The 18,085-nt window shown below is 37.6% G+C and overlaps 1 non-coding gene across 1 annotated transcript; it reads left to right on the forward strand.

Annotated features, from left to right (window-relative positions):
• Window positions 1-12,120: 12,120 nt before the first annotated feature.
• Window positions 12,121-12,227, forward strand: LOC128291322 (small nucleolar RNA R71). The gene has a single exon (XR_008281098.1). It is a non-coding gene; the product is annotated as a small nucleolar RNA R71 (small nucleolar RNA).
• Window positions 12,228-18,085: the final 5,858 nt, after the last annotated feature.

Raw genomic sequence — 18,085 nt, forward strand, 5'->3', positions numbered from 1 at the left:
CTCAACTCAACGAGTTCGGATGCCTAGTTACATCTCACGAACTCGGACTCAACTCAACGAGTTCAGAACTCAAATCCTAGTGACATGTCACTTGTATCCTAATCTATTCCCAAGGTTCAAATGGGATTTTCCTCAATCACACATCTTTCCCGTCTTCCACAGAATATCGGAATCGATACTTGGTAGCATTTCATATTTATCAAGTAGCTCACATAATTTGCATATTAATAAATAATAATCCACAAATCATAATATTTCATGATAATAATCATCATATCATATAAATAACATTAAATTACTTAAAATGACAATTATGTTACTATATTTACACATGAACTTACCTCGGTACAAAATGTTAGAAATCGAGCCTATTCCTCGTAAGCTTTATTTTTCCCTCGATCACGACTCGAATCTTGTTTCTCTTGATCTAAAATAACAAATTTAGCTTATTTAATACTCACATTTATTAAAACAGTCCTTGACTCAAACTTTGGCAAAATTACATTTTACCCCTAAACTTTTACATATTTACACTTTTTCCCCAAGGATCGGAAATTAAACTTCATCCTATTTTCTTATGTTTTATGACATGATGATCATTTTTCCCTTCTATGGCAATATCAAATTCTCACTATAACATGTACTTATGAACATTAGGTATTTTTATTGGTTATGTAGTTTTACTCGTTTTCACGTAAAATCGCTTAGCAAAAGTTGTTTAACACAATTTAAAGCATCATATTCTACCATAAAAAATCAAAATAAACACATTTCAACTAATGGTTTTTTCCAAATATAAACCCTAGGTTAAATTATTGCTAGAATAAGCTTAATCAAGTTACAGAGACTCTAAAAACGTAAAGAACATTAAAAACGGGGCTAAAATGGACTTACAATCGAGCTTGGAAGCTTAAAAAACCCTAGCTATGTCTTCCTCATGTGAAATTCGGCCAAGGGGTTGAAGATGGACAAAAATTGGCTTTTAATTTTGTTTTTAATTCATTTTAATAACTAAATGACCAAAATGCCCTTAATTAAAAACTATGGTGTTTTATCTTTCTTTAGGTATTTTTGTCCAAACTAGTATAATGGTATAATTACTATCCAAGGACCTCCACTTTAAAAACCCATTACTCACAAGTACTTAGTGCCTTTGTGAACTAGAACACACATTGTACAACTTTTGCAATTTAGTCCTAAATATCAAATTAGACCCTTTATCGATAAAATTTCTAAACGAAATTTTCACACAATCATGAAATCATGCCATAGACCTTAAAATGATAATAAAATAATTATTTCTATCTCGGATTTGTGGTCCCAAAACCACTATTCCGATTAGGCCCTAATTCATGATATTACACTAACGGCACCGGTGCTCTATCTCCTCCCAGTCAAGGTATGAGCCAAAATAGCATGGATGTAGCATAGTGCTGGAGGAAGAGAAGTCGCCTTTGAGTGACTTGCATCATAGGGAACAGTACTCGCTGTAAGGTCGATCCAATAGCAGGAGACGAGTAGTGTATGTGAAGATGAAGATGTAAAAATTTCTTGGAAGCCATAAACTCCTTCGTGTAAAGGCCCAAAGTAGCTCCAAACTCTGGTACACTCATGTGTCGTACGAGTCCACCCAGTTTAAATATAATAGTACCGGCCTCGTCATGGGTATTCATCACATGCTGTAGATGGAAAGTAGTGCAAAACTCCAAGGTAAGCTCCAACTAGGTGGGCTCAATAATCGAAAAGAACTGATCCCACGGGGCAGTGGTGAGATGGAATCGAACAAGGTGGGCAAGTTTAACCTGCTCTAAAGCTAGCCAATCAATACAACAGCCCACACCTAGTGGTCGCACGCGCAAAATCTGAAACAAGTCATCCTGTGGGCTGTAGGAGAATCGAAGCAGCGGGTGACGAGCTTCAGTCAAGGCACTTGAGGGAGTTGTGCTAGGACCCTTCCACTTTTTTCGAAGTGGGGACAATAATCTTCTTGCCTCGTGTGTTTGTCATGGTGTTCCTAAAAAAGACAGAAGTCAAATAGCACCAAGTATTTAAGTACAAGACAAAGGAAAAAAATAGAATCTAAGTAAAAATAAAACTATAGTCCTAAAAGGTGTATACCCTAACACTAATGAAAGTAAAGACTAGAATAATAGGGACATAGCAATAGCAGTCAAGAATAAGACAACACCTAACTAAATAGATGGATGCAAATATAGGAGAATAGAAGTACTAATTATAATAAAATAGGCTAAAACAATACTTGAAAAAGCTAGAAAACTAAAACAAAGTAGAAATAATAAAATAAAAACCATAATAAACCTGAAATAGTAACAAAGAATAATAATAAAGACATTCAAAACTAAATAATTAACGAAAAATATACTAAACTCAAAATGAAATAACATTTAAGAAAGAAATAAAGAAATAAAGGAGTAAATAAGTAAAATAGGATAAAATAGAGGTGAGGGTGAAAGAGGAAACCACGGTCAATGGTCGGAGGTGTGAATGGTGGTAGACGGAGCTAGTGTGCACGTGTGATAGAGGTGGGAGTTCAAGGGTAGAGGAAGAAGATGAAAGGGGAAAAGAAAGGTAAGGGAAAAGAAGAAAGGATAGGGAAGAAAGAAAGAAAAAGAAAAGCGAAGGGGGGAAGCGGGTTGGCCGGTAGGGGATGCAGCTGCTGGTGCAGTCGGTGTTGGGGGGGCATAAGGGTGTGGGGGTTTGATGGCTGCGGTGGCTAAGGGGAGGCTTTGAGGAAGAAGACAAAAATAATGGAAATGTTGGGTTTTGGGGTTAAAAAGGGGACACGGTCGTGTGAGGCCCATGTTGGGCCACACAGCCGTGTCACATGCCCCGTGTGGCTCGAGTTTAGCCTGTGTTTGTTGCAAAAATTGAATGCCCAATCGTCACACAGCCTAGGGACACACTCGTGTGACTAGGCCGTACGTGTCGCACGGCCGAGTTCTTCGTTGTTCGCTTCTTCCACGTATATGGGCAAGTGTCAAAAACGTTCTGGTGCTTGTTTTTGATACGGATCTATGGAGCATAGGGTTAAGGATTGTCCTTAGGAACCAGATCAGGTTCAAGTTTTAGAGCAGAGGGTCGCTCAACCAGTGAGGGGTGGACCACAGTTTTCTAGAGGACGTGGGCAAGACAGAGGTGGTAATGGAAACGGTCGAGGAAGAGGAGCACCTGGCAGGGGTGCTAGATTTGCTGAGGCTCGTCAGCTGGCATTGGTGTATGCAGCTCGTCACTGAGAGGAGGGTGATGCACCTAACGTCATAACTGGTACGTTTTTGATTTCCAATATACCATACACTGCGTTGATAGATGTTGGATCTACCCATTCATATGTTCCATGTGCTATATCTGTGTCACTAGGTGTGCGCTCTGAGGAGACCGTGAGTGGGGTATCTGTACTAAGTCCTTTGGGTCACTCAGTTAGGGTAGATAAACTGTATAGAGATGTGCCTATAGAAACTCAAGGAAAAGTTTTCTCTGGAGATCTGATGGAGCTACCTTTCGGAGAATTCAATCTCATTTTGGGAATGGATTGGCTTGTTAAGCATAGGGCTACTCTGGATTGTGCTGCTAAGTGAATAATGTTAAAGACCACAAAGGATGAGGAGGTTTTGATGATAGGCGAGCATAGAGATTATCTGTCTAATGCGGTGTCGACATTGAGAGCCGACAAGTGGATTCGAAAGGAATGTGAGGCTTATTTGGCATTTGTAAGCCAATCGGAAACTGAGGATCTGACAATGGATAAAGTTAGAATCGTCAAGGATTTTTAGGATGTTTTTCTAGAGAAGCTTCCAGGTTTTCCCCCGAACTGAGAGGTTGAGTTTGGAATCGACTTGTTGCCCGGAACGGCACCGGTGTCCATTGCACCTTATAGGATGGCACCGAAGGAGTTGGTAGAGCTGAAAGCCCAAATTCAAGAGCTATTGGATAGAGGCTTCATTAGACCAAGTGTGTCTCCATGGGGAGCACCAGTGTTGTTCGCAAAGAAGAAAGATGGGTCAATACGGATGTGCATCGATTATCGGCAGTTGAACAAACTAACGATTAAGAACAAGTACCCACTACCAAGAATCAATGATTTATTCGACCAACTTAGAGGAGCTTCAGTATTTTCCAAGATTGACCTTCGATCTGGGTATCATCAGTTAAGGGTTAAAGAGGTGGATATTCACAAGACGGCATTCAGAACTTAGTATGGTCACTATGAGTTCTTGGTTATGCCATTTGGGTTAACGAACACACCTGCGGCATTTATGGATCTGATGAATCGAGTGTTCCAGCCATACTTCGACCGATTTATGGTCGTCTTTATCGATGATATTCTGGTTTATTCTGAAACTGAGGAGAAGCATGATGAGCATCTTCGTATTATGCTGCAAGTGCTGAGGGAGAAGGAGCTTTATGCGAAATTCAGTAAGTGTGAGTTCTGGTTGAGAGAGGTAACTTTCTTGGGGTATGTTGTCTCTGCTGAAGGAATCAAGGTGGACCCTCGAAAGATTGAAGCGATTCTGGAATGGAAGCCACCGAGGTTAGTGTCAAAAATTCAAAGTTTTTTGGGTTTAGTTGGGTACTATAGAAGGTTTGTGAAAGGATTTTCTGTGATGGCAGTGCCTTTGACAAAGCTTATAAGGAAGGGAGTACCATTTGTTTGGACTGAGAAACAGCAGGAATCTTTTGAGAAGCTGAAGTAAGTTCTGACCGAGGCACTGTCTTCGATTCACCGGAGTCTGGAAAGATTTTACCGTATGCAGTGATGCATCACATGTAGGGTTAGGCTGTGTGCTGATGCAAGAGGGTAAAGTGGTTGCTTATGCATCGCGACAGCTTAAACCACATGAAGTTAACTATCCTACTCATGATCTGGAGTTGGCAGCAGTAATCTTTGTGCTTAAGATTTGGAGACATTACCTGTACGGAGAAAGGTGTATTATATACGCAGATCATAAGAGTCTTAAGTACTTGCTGACTCAGAAGAAGCTGAACCTTAGGCAGCAGAGATGGATAGAGTTGCTTAAGGATTATGACTGCGTGATTGAGTATCACCCAGGCAAAGCTAATGTGGTGGCTGATGCCCTAAGTCGTAGAACTGTATCTAATTTGAGAGCCATGTTTGCTCGTTTGAGTTTGTATGATGACGGTAGTCTATTAGCAGAACTGCAAGTTAGGCCGACCTGGGTGGATGAGATTAAGGAAAAACAGTCGAGGGATGAGTCCCTGGTTTCTCGATTCCGGCAGGTTAAGAATGGGGATACTTCTGAGTTTAGACTGAACAGTGAGGGAGTTCTGTGTTACCGAGGTAGAGTTTGTATTCCGAAGGACTCTGACTTGAGGCAAGCAATTCTGAAAGAAGCTCATGGAGGTCTGTGTGCTATGCATCCTGGAGGGAGTAAAATGTATCGCGACTTAAAGGAGTTGTATTGGTGGCCTGGATTGAAGCGAGAGGTAACGGAAGTTGTGGGAAAATGTCTGACTTGTCAGCAAGTGAAAGCTGAACATCAATTACCTTCCGGACTTTTGCAGCCAGTGAAAGTACCACTTTGGAAGTGGGAGAGGGTAACCATGGATTTTGTGAGTGGGTTACCCTTGACACCGTCGAAGAAGGACTCGATTTGGGTAATTGTGGATAGGTTGACCAAATCTGCTCATTTCATACCTATCCACACTGATTATTCACTTCAGAAGTTAGCTAAATTGTATGTGGCAGAAAGAGTGTGACTTCACGGAGTGCCAGTGTCGATTATTTCTGATCGAGATCCTAGATTCACATTTCAGTTTTGGAAAAAGTTGCATGAGGCGCTGGGTAAGTGGTTGAACTTTAGTACAGCCTTTCATCCTCAGATTGATGGTCAGTCAGAAAGGGTTATTCAGATTCTGGAAGACATGTTGAAGGGATGCGTTATCGACTTTCAAGGTAGTTGGGAGGATTACTTACCGTTGGCAGAGTTTGCATACAACAACAGTTATCAGGCAAGTATTCGAATGGCTCCTTATGAGGCACTGTATAGGCGAAGATGTCGTACACCTAGTTGTTGGACCGAGTTGGGTGAACAATGTGTTCTTGGACCCGAGTTGGTGGCGATCTCGAGGATAAGGTCAAGTTGATTAGAGACGGTTGAAGGAAGCATCGATGATGTAAGTCATATTTAGATTTGAAGCGCAAGGAAATTGAGTACTCTATGGGTGATATGGTCTTCTTGAAGGTTTTTCCTTGGAAGAAAATATTAAGGTTTGGGAGGAAAGGCAAGTTAAGTCCGCGATTCATTGGGCCTTATCGGATTCTTAAGCAAGTGGGTCCAGTGGCTTATCAGTTGGAGCTACCTCCAGAGTTGAATAGGATTCATGATGTCTTTCACGTCTCCATGTTAAGGCGGTATAGTTTTGACCCACTCATGTTGTGCCGGTTGCAGAGATTGAGGTCCAAACAGACTTGACTTTTGAGGAAGAGCCTGTGCAGATTTTGGATCGAGATGTTAAGATTTTGAGGAGGAAATTAGTTCCGCTAGTAAAGGTGCTGTGGCGTAATCATGGCAGAGAGGAAGCTACTTGGGAGCCAGAAATGGCGATGCGTTAACAATATCCTCATCTGTTTGATTCAGGTAAAATTTCGAGGACGAAATTTCTTTAAGGAGGGTAGAGTTGTAACACCCTAATTTTTTGGGTTTTCTGTGTTTCTGTGATTTTCAAAATTTATGTGTGTTCTGGTTGGTTAAAATATATATTTTAGTAGGTTAGTGGGCCTTTGGAAGGCCCAAACTTAAGTTAAATTCGTGGTAGTCTTCAGAATTTTAATTTTATGAACAAGTGATGCAATTGGCGTTTGGGCTTTTAAAAGTAAAGGGTTAAGAGATGACACAAAAAGGAGTGTGGTGTAGTGGCAAGGTTGCGCCACTTAGGGGGCAAGGAAGTGACACCATAGAGGAAGCAACGGGTTCAGGGTTCAAGGTTCAAGTCTTGGCTTTTGCAATATATTTTGGTTTTTCTTTTCAATAAATCTGGAAGCAAGTAGGTGCGCTTTAAAGTTTAATGTGTTGGATTTATGACACAAATGAGTTGATGGCCTAGTGGTGGTGGCGTGAGTTGGCATGTGAGAGGACTTTGGTTTGAATCCCTTGGCATGCAAAGGTTGATTATTTTGCTATGTTGGGACGGCAAGAGTTGGTGTTGGTTTTAAACTCTGGTGATGGAGGGATCCCACATCGGGAAGCTAACATAAGAGTAGATAGAGAGCTAGCTCTAAATAGAGCAAACCATGAGGAGAGTAGGCATACCCTTCTTGAGGCGTGCTCGTTTGGGTTGGGCATCAGCTAAGAGTGTTTGGAGCGCGGATTAACTACAGTCTCCTAACAGGTGTGTATTTCTCATTACTCTAGCGGTAGGACGGCTATTTCGGTCCGCGATGGGCTGAAATGGGCCATGTGGTCCCAATAGGTCCGTAGGCCCAAGTTGATAAGTTGTAGAATTACTAAAATACCCCTGTAGGGTAAGACTACCGATTTACCCCTAGAAGGTAAAATGACTATTTTTCCCCTCGTACGTAAATGACTAGCTTGTGTGATGATTATGTTAGTTATCATTAATTCGTAAGTCTAATTCGTTAGTGATCGATTGTAGGATTATCGCGTGGGAGATATCGTCATCGATCGTCATCAACTAGGTGTGTAAACGACACCCTCCCTTAGACTGAATCGGTAAAACCTGAAATACCGAAATGTTAGTATTTAGTGAACTCGCAAGCGTGCGAGCGCTCATGAGATAGTTGTTAATGACTATGGTGCATTTGGATGATTAGAGTGCAAAGTGTTCTTTTTCGTGCACAACAGTATTTTTGGGCTTAATGGGCCGAAAACGGGCCAATGGGCCAACGAGCCCACTTTGGTAAAAAGACGAGGTAAGTACTTCTGATTACTTGGTAAATGTTAGAATGAGTATGAAACCTTAGCAATAGGTAATACTTACTGAAATACCCTTATGCATGCAAAATTACGATTTTACCCCTATGGTTATTTTTTTTCTGAAAAGCATGATGTTCTGTTTTTGTATACGTATGCCATGACATATTATCTCTGTTGCATGGGACATGGGTTTATATTGATGGAGGAAGCGTTCTGGTAGCCTCGCTATAATCTGGTGGCCTCACCACATATATCTGTTCTGGTGACTTCGTCACAATATCTGGCAGCCTCACTGCAATCTGATGGCTTTGCCACATATATATATCTGTTCTGGTGGCCTAGCCACAATATCTGAATCTGGTGACTTCGTCACAATATCTAGCAGCCTCGTTGCAATTTCTGTTGTGTGTAGCGGTTGGGTGGGTCGAGTAGTCTCCCCACATGGTGTAAGGCTGGTACGGGGGTGTTATGGATGGCTCTGGGTTGGGATTTCTGCATTCATGATATATTTGTTCAGATCTGCTATGGGCCTATGGGTTCATTCTGATTTCAGACGGGCCAAGGCCCGATAAGTCCGACTCGAGGTTTGATCTATTTTGGGCTATGGTTGGGTTATGTTACACATCGAGTTTACTCGAACTCACCCTTTATTTTCATCTCTGGGAAATCCCCAACCATAGTGGGCTTGGAGCCGTGAGGGATTCGAGTGGCCACATCATCTGCAAAGTTGGTTTTTCTAAGTTAGTTTATTTTTATTATTTTTATATTCGATTTAATTTTGGGTTTTAAGTTGTAATAAGGTCATTATTTAAATTTCTTTTTTCCGCTATGGTTTTATTTTCTGATTATATTTATACTATGACGAAACTGCTAGTGTTAGGCTGCGTGGATTTTCAAAATTAATGAACATTTTCAAGACTCAACAAGCACAACAAATGGATAGCCTAAAGATTGATAAACCGGCTTTTCATTCAACCGCTGGTTTTACAAAGACCACCCCTGTAATATCCTGATTTTGGGCCTAGTCGGAATAGTGGTTTTGTGACCACAAAATCCGAGATATAAATAATTATTTTATGATTATTTTAAGGTCTATGATATGATTGCATGATTGTGTGAAAATTTCGTGAAGAAATTTTATGCATAAAGTGCTTAATTTGAAATTTGGGACTAAATTGAATAAATTGCAAAACTTGTGTTCTAGAAGTATTTTGAATAAAATTGAATTAGATTATTAATTAGAGGTCCTTAAAGAGTAATTTTACCAATTTCTAAGTCTATGGACAAAAATTGGACATGGATGGAATTTTGGAAAGTTTAGTAGTAAGGGCATTTTGGTCATTTAGGGTAAAATGAATTAAAATACAAAATTAAAAGCCAATTTTGCTCATCTTCAACCCCATGGCCGAATATAGCAAGGAGAAACCATGGCTAGGGTTTTCAAGCTTCCAAGCTCGATTGTAAGTTCGTTCTAGCCTCGTTTTAATGATTTTTACGTTTTTGGAGTCCCTAGCTCGATTTAGCTTATGCTAGCAATAATTTAACCTAGGGTTTATATTTGGAAAAATACCCATAGGTGAAATTTGTGTATTTTGGTGTTTTATGATAGAATATGAGGTTTTAAATTATGTTAGACAACTTGTGCTACTCGGTTTTAAGTGAAAACGAGCAAAAGGGCTTAATCGGTAAAATACCTAATAGTCATAAGTACATGTTAGAGTGAGAATTTGATGTTGCCATAGAAGGAAAAATGATCAGCATGTCATAAAACATAAGAAAATAGGCTGAATTTTAATTTACGAGCTTTGGGGCAAAAGTGTAAATATGCAAAAGTTTAGGGGCAAAATTGTAATTTTTCAAAAATATGATTTTGGGTCAATTTGAGTAATGTGAGTCCTAATTAGACTATATTTTAAATGATAGAGCAAGGAAAACTGAAATTCGGGCTAAAATGGGGAAAATACCAAGTTGTGGACGAAATGGTAAAATAGCCATTTTCGCATACGAGGTAAGTTCATATGTAAATGTTGGTAACATAGTTATTATTTTAAATGTTTTAATGTTTTTAAATGATATGATAATTATTATGAAATATTATACTTGTGATAATTGTTTGATAATATGTCAAATTATGTGATATACTTGGAAAATGTGAAATACTACCGAGTATCGTATCGGCATTCCGTAGAAGATGGTTGAGACACATGATTGGGAAAAAGGTCCCGTTGAACCTCGTGAATGGATTAGGATACAAGTGACATGTCACTGGGATATTTGGGCATCCGAACTCGTTGAGTTGAGTCCGAGTTCACTTATGGATGCGAGCGTCCAACTCGTTGAGTTGAGTCCGAGTTCGTGAGATGTAACTAGGCATCCGAACTCGTTGAGTTGAGTCCGAGTTCACTTATGGATGCAAACGCCGAGCTCGTTGAGTTGAGTCCGAGTTCACTTATGGGCGGGTTACATGGTAGCTTGGCTACATATGTGGCACTTAGGTGCAAACTTTCCATGTATCCGAATTATATTCCATGTGTTCAACGGGTAAAGTTCTACTCAAATGGAGGAATACTCAAGATGAAAGGGACGTATTGGTAAGTGTTGTGAAATGGATAATTTGAACAGGTATGTACTTAACCCTCAGGTTGAAAACTCGATATAACAACAATATGGTAAGATGATAAATGAAAAGGTGATATGAATGTCTTGGTGATGATTATGCAAATGATGTTTTATGTTTGCTTATATGGTTATGTTACTTGCTATTTGCATGTGAGCTTACTAAGCATTTATGCTTACTCCTCCTTTTCATTCCTTGTAGTGTTGACAAGCCAGCTCGGAAATCGGAAGCGGTCGGAGGCACGCCACACTATCCGTATACCATCTTGGCATAATGGCTTGTATATTTTGAGTATGGCATGTATAGCATTATAATCATTTTGTATATATGGTCTTATGATATGGTTATTGAGTGGTATGGAAATAGAAATGCTTGGTAATGATTAGCCATTGGAATGGCTAATCATGATCATATTTGGTATTATGTATGTCAAATTGCTAGCTAATCCATGGAAACCATGAAAAAGGTAAAATTTACCATAAAATAGATTCAGACAGCAGCAGTGATGTGAGTTTAAAAAATCACTAAAAATAGTATAAATGGAATTAAATAATGAATAAGTTATGGAATCGAAGTTTGATGAGTCTATTTTCATATGGAATAAGCGAAACAGGTATATGAGCTATATTTTATGAGATGTTTAAATTTTTGTGAAACAGGGCTAGAGCGATTTCTGGATCCCCTGTTCTGAATTTGGAAATTCACCATAAATTTTACAAAGATAATTAGAAGTCATGCTTTATATGTACAGATTCCTTATTAAGTCTAGTTTTATTAGAGATAAACGGCATAGTCATTGAAGGTCTGTATAGGGAGATATATGATTCGTAATACACAGAGGTCAGAGTAGTTGAACCCTGAAACAGGGGAGACTTTAACTAATAAACTGTACTAATTGGCCCAACCAAAAATTCTAGAAAAAAATTAGTAGATATATATATGAGTCTAGTTTCAGGAAAAATTTACGGAATTGGATTTCGAGTTTCGTAACTCGAGATATGATTTTTAAAGCGACTGTGATGCAGTTAGCCAGCTTGTCTGGAAATTTTAAAATAAATTGTATGAGCTGTTTAATTAATGAATTAAGTCCGTTAACACCTCGTGTTCGACTCCGGCAACGGTCTCGGGTACGGGGTGTTACAACCCCAACCACTTAAACCAGTGAATGCGTACTAAGTCGTAAGTCATGTGACAAGTCAGATCTAGCCATAACGTCAGTGGACTTGTTCTTCCTCGGTGCTAGGGTTGAAGGATGAATACTCTGTGCTGTGCACTCTTCCTCCATTTGAATCACACCTCATCACTGGATGTACCTGAGTATATCCACACAAACCATCAATCTTTTTATTTAAAAGTTCTACTTGGTTAGATAGCATAGTGACCGTGTCGACGTTGAAAACACTAGCTGCTTTTTTCGGCTTCGTTTTCATGACTTGCCACTGATAGTTATTCAGTGACATCTCTTCAATAAATTCGTCAGCCTCTTCAGGTGTTTTGTTGTTTAAAGTTCCACCGGTGGCTGGATCGATCAGTTGCCTTGTTGAGGGGTTCACACCATTATAAAAAGTCTGAACCTGGAGCCATAGAGGTAACCCATGGTGATGGCACTTTCTGAATAAATCCTTGTATCTCTCCCATGCATCATAAAGAGTTTCTAGATCCATCTGCACAAAAGAAGAGATATCATTCCTCAATTTAGTCATTTTAGCCGGTGAAAAATATTTAAGTAAAAATTTTTCGGTCATTTGTTCCCAAGTGGTGATTGACCCTCGTGGTAACGAGTTCAACCACTGTTTAGCCTTATTCCTCAATGAAAAAGGAAATAACCGAAGGCAAATGGCATCGTCAGAAACACCATTAATTTTAAAAGTGTTACAGAATTCCAGAAGATTTGCTAAATGAGTGTTTGGGTCCTCGTCCTGCAAACCATCAAACTGAACAAACTGTTGTATCATTTGAATCGTGTTAGTTTTCAGTTCAAAATTTTTTGCTGCAACAACAGGTCTAACTATGCTCGATTCAGTTCCTATTAAAGTAGGTTTAGCATAATCATACATAGTACGAGGAGCAGGATTCTGATTTACTGGATTTACAGCAACCATAGGAGGTAACGGATTATTCTGATTATCAGCCATCTCCTCGGTTGTGGTATGGATATCGGGCTCTCACTCTTCCTCTATGTATTGTAGGCTTAGCCTTACTTCTCTTCAGTTTCTGCAAGCTATGCTCTCGATCTCACTATCAAAAACAAAATGTCCTGACGGGTTTTGTAACACCCCTATCCCGTAATCGTCGCCAGAATAGGTAAGGGGCATTACCGGACTTGTAACTCATGTCAGAACAGTAAAATTTTGAACTTTTTCTTGATATAAAGATCGTTCATTTAAATAAGTACTAAGCACAGCCAGAGGTAAAATTTAAACTTCACTAAGTAAACATTCAAAAGATGCCATTTTCGCATGGCTTATATACATTAACCAAAAATATTCTTCCGCCACTAGTCTATTCTATACATGCCATAAAATAATTCTAAACATAACAAGAATAAGCGGTGGATAGTGATAGTGTGACTAGTTGCTGACGATCTCCGAGCCTCAGTAGCTTCAATGAGATCTATAAAATAGAGGAAACAGAGTAAATGGAGTAAGCATTACAATGCTTAGTAAGTTTTAAGCAAGGTCAACAGATAACAATCAAATTATAACATAGTTGTTCGATATTTTATTTCAATCTTCCTTCGGCATACCATCCCTTTACCGAATATGCACATCTCATCATATACAATAGGCGATAAACTTTCACATAAAAGTGAGCTCATGTGACATAGATATATTGTATGATTTCACATAACCTCTCACATCGATCCGATGTCACATAATCATAGGAATAGTCTCATAGATTGCTCTCGTATGCATCACATAACTACCTTATGATTTAGTTCAAATCAAGCTCACATATAAACTTGGAGTACATACTGCTTAACCTTTCGCATTGAATATATTTATAAGCAATTCTTATTACGAAGTCTTATAGCTTTAACCTCTACTTGGATTATCGGCGAGACCTTTAGCTCGCATTTAAATCTCCACATCGGTTATCGGGTCTTACCCGACAAAATCTCCACACGTAGTCATCGGGTCTTACCCAACATAATCTCCACACGTAGTCATCGGGTCTTACCCTAATATATTTCAAGTTTCATGTACATTTAATCACATGTTACAACATTCACATCGATTGTCATATTTGTAATTCATTTGCCTCATCAAATATCTAATAATACACACCTTTCACATTTGGTCGTTCGGCCACAATATACGCACATCGCCTACATATTTCACACTAGCCATTCGGCTTTACCACATATACATATCTCATATATATATTTCACATTGACCATTCGGCTTTACCACATATGCATATCTCATACATATTTCACATTAGCCATTCAGCTTTACCACATATACATATCTCATACATATTTCACATTAGCCATTCGGCTTCACCACATATAGGCATGTTCATATTCATCACATTGGCCATTCGGCCTTATCACACATATGCATGCTCACATTCATCACATTGGCCATTCGGCCTTATCACATATATGCATGTTCACATTCATCACATTGGCCATTCGACCTTATCTCATATATACACATTCAAATTCATCACATAAAATCCTAAATCAAAATATAAATTTTCATGTATTCACATCACAATTATCCAAATATACTTCACATACCACATATACTATCATGTATACACTTTGTCTTGGCCAAATCTACATCAATCATTTTCCAATGAATAATTCAATTTCACGCCATACTATCATTTCATATTTGAATACTCATAAACTTACAATTTCACAAATTTAAATATCAAAGATCCGTCTAACACTCATATATCATTTTACAATATCACGATTTAGAATTCACGTATGGGTTTAATCAATAGCTTATGAGCAACTAAAACAAGTTTTATCCATGTTTACAACAAAATCACATATTCACTACGAGCTGTTTTCCTGAGCAATAGTCACTAAATTATTTATAACTGGAGCTACAAAACTCCAAATCACTTGCCGCTAATTTTCCCTGAATATAGACTCGTATATCTTCCATCCATAAAATTTCCAGAATTTTAGGTTTGGCCAATCAATACCAGATTTTTCTTAAAGTTTCCCCTGTTTCACTGTTTGACTAATCTGACCACTCTTCACTACGAATCAAATTTCTCATTGTACAGAATTCAAAATATCTTCCATTTGACTTCATTTGAAACTAGACTCATTAAAGAGTCTAAGCATATAAATTTGATCTTATAGCCATTTTTGTACAAATTATAATGATTTTCTAAAAACAGAACAGGGGATTTCGGAGTCATTCCGACACTGTCTCACACAACTTTAAATATCTCTTTATAGGAAATTTCTTTGCTCACACGGTCTCTTTTACAAGAAACTAGAATAATTAAGCTTTGATTAAATATTTTATTCAGCCTATAATTCCACACCAAAAATTTATGGTGATTTTCTAAAACCACGTTACTGCTGCTGTCCAAAACAAATTATTACAATTTGCTCTTAAATTTCCAAGTCCAAACACTTATGAACTTACCATTTGAATTTAAGACATATCATGGCCACATCATATCTTATTAAATCAACTCATTATGTCCTATTATGATTGAATTTACTCAACGTTTAATCACTTAAAACTTACCTCGGAAGTGGTCAACGATTAGATGTCCACGGCTATTCGTTTACTTTCTCTTTTCCCCTATCCGACTTTGATCCTCTTTGCTCTTAAGCTTAAGTAAAACAATAGATTTGCTTAAGTACTTAACTAATATTATTCACTTAACAATCACATTTGGCAATCACATATCATTTAATCTTTGATTGACCAATTTAACACATACCAAAATCCAATCATACATCTAACCTTTATCTCAATACCAAACCGAGTTACAAGATCATACATTATACTAGGCATATCATTAAACATACCTATTCAATTTAGCTAATTTCATAGCCGATTAATCACCTTACCCCACATTACTCAATGCCGAATATTAACCCAACATCACAAGCATAATCACCATGAAACTTACCTTAATACACATTTTATCCCATTGCCGAATACATAAATATATATCATCAAACAAATATTTATTCACATAACAACAATTCATTCACATCTCTATAAATGATCATAATCGGACATTATAAACAAATCAACTAGTTTAGCATTCAAATTCTTCTAACCATTCCTCAATCATTTACTCAATGAACAACAATCCAAGCACATCAAAGCATAGTCGAATGTATCATTCTTCTTAAATTCAAAAATAAATACATGGGCTAACTTCAAAATCTATTTAACAACTCAACTTTATAAACACATATTCGGCTAGGAAGAAATATTGATAATTTAACAACCTTAGCTTAACATATAATTTGTTGTGACACATCTTTAAGCATTCTTTTATTCCATCAACTCAAAACACATTCATCACTCTCAATAACTAAACTCATATTCGGCAATGGCCTCCAATATAGTGACCGATTCTTCTCAACTAGCACTTAGTGTACACACATGATCATTTGTTTTATTCAAGCACCTATCCACCAAAAATTCATCCAAATTAACAAGAACAACAACCACATTCTTTGTTATCTACCATGACCGAAACCCATATTCATTCACCAAATATCAAAATTTATCATCAATTTGACATATAAGGACATAACCAAATGTTTCTTGCAACACGAACTCAAAAATTAACACATGGGTCATGTTATGAGCACCAAAACAAACTCAACTTCACAAAAATTCCAAAAGAATCACATGATATCATACCTTAATTCCCCCCACACAAGATGGCCGAATGCCTTAGGTGTGCTTTCTTCCATTTCTTGGTTAGTTTCGGCTTGAGAGAGGTAGGAGAAGAAGATGAACATTTTTTTTTCTTTTCTTTTGTTTTCTTCCTTCAATTCACGGCAATGGAGGGGGGGGCATGGATGAGACAACATTGTTTTCATCACCCCTCTCTTTTCATTACTTTATTACTAACCTCTTATTTTATTCTTTCTAACATAACACACTAACACAACATGTTTCCAACATGTTTCACCCCATAGCATGGCCGGCCACTAGCTCTAATTTCGGGTAATTTGACATGCAAACCCATCATTTTCATAACATGCATTAATAGGCCACTTTACATTTGCCTAGCACATTTCTAAATTTTCTCACATAAGTCCTATTTAATAAAATTCACTTACAATTAACAAAATTCAAACATGAAATTTTCACACATGCATATATACATATAATAAGCATCAACTATGACGGTTAATTATTTTTATGACTCGATTTTGTGGTCCCGAAACCACTTTTCGACTAGGGTCAAATTAGGGGTGTCACAACTCTTCCCCCCTTTAGGGATTTTCGTCCCCGAAAATTTCTACCGATGCATAGTTTAGGATAACGTCCTCTTATTGAATTATATTCATATAAACATTAGCTCATCGATAGCAATTGTAATTCATTATTGATTTCGCATCGATCTATAAAATCATTTTCTTATCTTAAAACAAATACATAAACATTTCTACAAGTATGCACATATAACTCATTTTCTTGATTTCATAAGCAATAATCACTTAATTTAATTCACAAATGCATTTCAAACACATATTAAGCACATATTAACATGTATAATTCACATCATCAACCCACATATTTGTAACCCACATTTTCATTCATGTATAAGCTGTAACCTGACCGAAAGTACACATATACTCAAACATCCCAATAAATATCCTTTATAACTCCATCATATCTCACTATTCAACTTAACCTATTTCCAACAGAAAATCAATTTCCACATACCTGAACATTGAATTCATTTAGCACATTCAATCACCGTTAACGATACCCGTATACAATCGATTTGGCATAAAGCCTCATATAGTATACCGGCATGGGATTTGTTTTAGCACATAGCCCATATATCCAAAATTATCAGCATTCATCAAAAATTCTTACAGACTTTCAAATGTCGAACTTAATCGAAATAATTTCTTGAATATGATTAACAAAAAAAAAAATAGGGGTCATTTACCAATAGCACATATGACTTCATATACCAAGCATTCCATAAACTAAATCCGTAACACATTTATAACATGAATTCATTTCATAACAACATATCCACCATCTTTTTACGTATTCACTTATTTAGTATACATAACATAATATAATATGAACTCACAAATTTTTACTTTCATTTGATTTTCACATACCTTCCGTACATACCTGTATCACTTATTCTGATCTTACTTTATTTATCATCTTAAATATACCCGTTGAATCATTCGAAATCATTACGGATACTCATTAAGCACATATAGCTTTTACAATGCCATATCATAGATATGGTCTTACATATTCTCACATATCGAGCCGATGCCATGTCCCAGACATGGTCTTACACACTATCTCAAATCAATGCCTTCGTCCCAGCACGAGGTCTTACATGAATTCCA

This window comes from Gossypium arboreum, chromosome 3 (genome assembly GCF_025698485.1).
Source record: "Gossypium arboreum isolate Shixiya-1 chromosome 3, ASM2569848v2, whole genome shotgun sequence".
NCBI classification, from domain to species: domain Eukaryota; kingdom Viridiplantae; phylum Streptophyta; class Magnoliopsida; order Malvales; family Malvaceae; genus Gossypium; species Gossypium arboreum.